This window comes from Pleurodeles waltl, chromosome 12 (genome assembly GCF_031143425.1).
Source record: "Pleurodeles waltl isolate 20211129_DDA chromosome 12, aPleWal1.hap1.20221129, whole genome shotgun sequence".
NCBI classification, from domain to species: Eukaryota; Metazoa; Chordata; class Amphibia; order Caudata; family Salamandridae; genus Pleurodeles; species Pleurodeles waltl.
The window spans coordinates 129,422,317-129,427,177 of record NC_090451.1 but is presented as its reverse complement, the minus strand read 5'-3'; the positions used below and the strand labels follow the sequence as shown (position 1 = coordinate 129,427,177).

General features: G+C 41.9%; 1 non-coding gene across 1 annotated transcript; it reads right to left on the bottom strand.

Moving 5' to 3' along the window:
- Positions 1-4,189: 4,189 nt before the first annotated feature.
- Positions 4,190-4,271, bottom strand: TRNAL-UAG (transfer RNA leucine (anticodon UAG)). The gene has a single exon. It is a non-coding gene; the product is annotated as a tRNA-Leu (tRNA).
- Between the last annotated feature and the right edge of the window lie 590 nt (positions 4,272-4,861).

Genomic DNA, 4,861 nt, shown 5'->3' with positions numbered 1-4,861 from the left:
GGCAAAGAAAGTGAAGCTGCACTAGGTGCAGTGCCACTTTCCTTACATATGCCCTGAAATCTGTAGGGCAACATAAATACTTCAGAAATGAGTTAGTAATTTGTTGAAAAAGGACATTAGAATCAGTTTAATGCAAATCAGGTTAAAAATGCTGTAGCTCAGAACGTATACTCACATGTAGAGAGGTTCTACCTTTTTCGAGATATATGGTGAATAAAGAATAACCATATTACCATAGAGATCACCTTCCTGGTGAACAATTAACATTTTAGAAAAAACGACTAAATGAACAAAAAGCCAGTTCTCATTTTAATCAATTGAACTGCAGCTGTAATTTTACTCTAACACCTGCCTTTCACCTTGGCCTTATGATGTCATGACTTGACCACAAACACCACTGTAATAACTTAATGAGAGTTGAACAGCTATGCCATTTCATTATTATAGCTGATTAGCAGTGCTGGAATAAAGGGGGATCCAGCCTGATCTCGGTCCCGGCAGCTATGATTGAGCTGGATTGGGGCATCTTCTAGCCCCAGTGAAATATGCTGAATTTGTCTTGGTGTAATTTGCCAACACCGGGACACAATTCTCAGTGCCCGCAGGTTGTCTACTTTTTTGTTTGAGCAGCAAAGTTCAGACAGTGAGGGGGATGTCTTATTTTATATTCCAGCTGGTCCCCAAAAAGGCTAAATTTAAAGGGCCGTCAGCCCTACTTTTGTTCATTTATGATCCTGGCTGGAAGCTATCTGAAGCCTAATACTGAAACACCAATGGAATGGAGGTAAAAGAAAGATACACAGCTTGCTGTCACTTCACAAGCACTTAAGCTTAAGAGAAACTACAATTTGGAGGCAAACTTTTGACTTTGTGACAGTGTATGAACAGTGCATATACAGGGAATGAACAATGTCAGATGAATCAGTCTGCATGAGTATTCACATGAATGACAATTTAAATCGCAGCTTACTATTTTCTTTTCAATTTAAATATTTTATAGTGCTGCTCATCCCAGTGTGTGTCAAAACACTTTATATCATATGCACATTATGCACTGATAATAAATCATACGTGTGTAGGCCAATTTTACAGGATGTTACATAAGACACTGAGGGTTTCAGAGTGTAGGAGTTCAAAAGTTAGCTTTACTCTTATGGATTAGATCAGCAGTTCCCTACCTGTAGTCCACGGACCCCCAGGGGTCTGTGACACATTCCCAGGAGGTGTGCAGGCCTGGGACAACAGGAAGGCACTTATCCAGCTGGTACCCCACGACACAAACACATACGTGTTTTTATTTGTGCAGCAGTTGTAAAATCCCTCAAAGCTCTTTGTACGTCCAGCAGCTTTTGGGTGGAAATAAGACGGCACAATATCTCTGATGATTAATGTACCCGCTGGAGCGAGATGGGAGTTTTGTCTAGTGCCAGTTTTTACTCAAAGAGAGCGCAGATGGTTAATATGCCTGCTGCAAAGAGAGATTCTTTTGTTGCTGTGCAGTTCATAAATTACAATCGTAATGTAGCATAGTAAGCTATGAACTGCCATCAAAGAGCTGCATGCAGATGGCATGACATAAATTAGAAAGTTTGTTTTTTTCCCAGTCTCTCGTTTTCCTTATGCTGCTAAAATTATGGGCCTCATTACAGCCTTGGCGGCCAGCGGTACACTGGCGGTAACACCGCCAACAGGCTGGCAGTGTACCAGCAGTGTATAATGACCGTGGCGCATTAGCCACGGCCATACCGCCGGCCCCTCCACTTGATCACCAGGCTGCCGTCAGGCATTCATAATCCCCAGGGCAGCAGTGCGGGATTATGAGTCCCAAACCGCCAGCCATGGAAAGCCAGGGAAAGGCTTGCGGTAAGGGGGATTCGGGGTGCCCCTGGGGGCCCCTGCACTGCCCATGCACTTGGCATGGGCGGTGCAGGGACCCACAGGCACAGCCCCATCACGCATTTCACTGCCCGAATTTCAGGCAGTGAAATGCGCGATGGGTGCTGCTGCACCCGCTGCACAGCAACATTGCCGCCGGCTCTATTATGAGCCGGCTGAAATGTTGATGTGACTTTTCCGCTGGGCCAATGGACGGAAACGCTGACCACTGTGTTATATTCTGAATCCTGAGTTTGTGCTTCTCTAGATGACGCAACCTTAAAAATTGCCTACCAGTGTGGATGACATGAGAATCCTACACCTTGTAGTAACCTGTGAAGTGCTCTGACACCCTCCATTGGTGTGAGAGGTGCTATAAAACAATTACATGTGACAGAGAGGCTATGGAGATATGAGAGGCCCTTATGGTTTTACTTCCTTTCCCCACCACATAGTTATGTGAAAAAGCTTCCTCTGATCTTATGTACCTAAGAAATGAAAACAGAAATCACTTGGGAGATGTAGAATCTGGCTGGAGGATTCAGCTTTCCTAAATAAAACCAAATATTGAAGTTAGTGACAAAGATGCAGCACCAACCTTCCCATTATTTTTTTTAAGTTTTGCATATTTTTTCAATATAAAATCATTATATCATTAGCAATTCGAGTATTTGTTGGGTGTGTACTTGTTTGTGTATTTTTTGCGAATTACTGTTTTAATGTTTGAAATCTAAATTGTGTAAATTGCTTGGAGGGTCCCCAGCTTTCAATACTGATTCAGTGGGGGTCCTCAGGAGTCAAAAGGTTGGGAACCACTGGATAAGATGTTAAAAGTGTTTGGCTGGGAGAAACACAAAGTCAGGAAGTAGAAAGTAATACATTGTGTCAGGCTGTTTGTACTAATAAGATTTATTACTACACAAAGAAACTTTTTAGCAGCATTATAATTACAACAGATTGAGAAGAAACTGTAAGGTTATAAGCCTGTGCCTTGCAGTTTCCATGCAGGTCCTTGATGCCAATTCATAGTTTACAGTGCTATATTAGAAGCATTGTAGTTTATGAACAGCAAGTAATTACAGGATATCTGTATGAACAGCACTAGCCCATTTACCTACCTACCTAAAATAAATAACTATCATCTGCATGTTACACAATGTGGTTTGCAGGTAAAACATTAACCCTCCATGCTACTTTATGAGACAAAAGAGTGACTTCACACAACTAGGAGTGGGCCATAATTTCCGTTCCTCTGGTTGAGTTGGTGGAATTTTGGTCACTCTGCATTACACTTATAATGCGGAGTTGGACAATTTCCACCAACCTCTGCGTGGTGGAACATTTCTCGCACGAGGTCATGAACAATAAGTTGGTGAGTGCAATCGAAAATTGGCATCCCCTAGCATGATTTCTGGGTGCTAGGAGGGCACCCAGTGAGATTTCCAATGCGGGCGGTTGCGATCAATTACGGTTAGAAAGTTGCCGCTTAATTAGAAAATCTACTTGAGCTGCAGCAAAATCAATGCAAGCAGAAGTGACCTCTGGCACTCTGCATGATGCCATTTGCTCTTTTTTTTCAGCGCAGAATGAGACCCCAGCGCTAAATATCAGCATGAGCAGCATGAAATGCCGATTTCTGCCCATTCATGGAATTCCGTGGAATCTCATGGAGTTTTCATGTAACTCTATAGAGTGAAACTCCACGAGTTCCTCTCACACCTTGACAAAACAGACTTCTCAAGGCATTGCATTAACTGCCAGAGTTATCTCACCAGTGTTATTATTTCCTGAAATTTACAGGACACACAAATCTCTTTTTAGCAGGTGCCTTAGACAAAAGATATTTGAAATGTAGACCAATTAAGCCAGAACATACTTACTGTCACGTTTGTCATTGTTGTCAATTTGTGGCAGATTAAAAAAATAATAATTAATATATATATATATATATATATATATATATATATATATATATATAGAGAGAGAGAGAGAGAGAGAGAGAGAGAGAGAGAGAGGGAGGGAGAGAGAGAAAGAGAGAGAGAGAGAGACTATCAGACTGCTTTTCATGCTACGCCTCCTGTCACTCCAGCCCCTATTTGTTGCCATGTCCTGAATTCCAGTCTATGGGTTCTTGTAATAAAGTTTTTCAGAATCTAACAATGGTGGTTAGTGGTCTCACAGATGGACTGAAACATGGACATTGGAGATAGGGTTTTATACTGGAATTGCAGGTTCCTAAGCATTATTTGAAAAAAATGTTCCCCAAAAAATGGTATTCAAACTCAACGTAAATAAATAAACAAAAATAAATGACTGGCAGCAGTGGGATTTGAACCCACACCTCCAGAGAGACTGGAGCCTAACTCCAGTGCCTTAGACCACTCCGCCACGCTACCATGTGATTAATTCTTGTAAGAGAACTATAATTACCTGGTCACACACTGGAGACATGCCATATTGTACTGGACGTGTAGAATGACACTGTATACCAAGATAGGTGAGCGAAGTCCGAGGTAAACAAGCGAAGTATATTAGCCTACTGCACTTTTGTTTCGACGTATTGTATTTTTTCACCTTCCACAGTGTACGTTCGCTCAGTAATTTAGAAACACAGGTTTTTTATCACTGTAAGGCAACATCACACAGCGTACTTTTGTTTACAATCACCGTTCTTATAGTATTATGGTGACACCTCTTGTAGAGTTTATAGTTAGACTTCAAGACGTGAAGTTTTCTATCAACACAATTCTTGTCACTTTAGTGTGTCTTTTAACTCGTCATCTGGGAAGGAGTATTAATACCGTTATGAAGAGGCAGAGATGTCGAATTGAACGAAGATTTATTATGGCAAAACCAACCCAAACAGGATCCGTGCTCCGTCTCTCCTCAACCGAATACCATCCCAACTGCCCTCATCCTGGAACCTCCACGTCTCTCAGGCTCCAGAATGTGAGTCCTGGAACACAGAAGACAGCGAGGTTCCAGG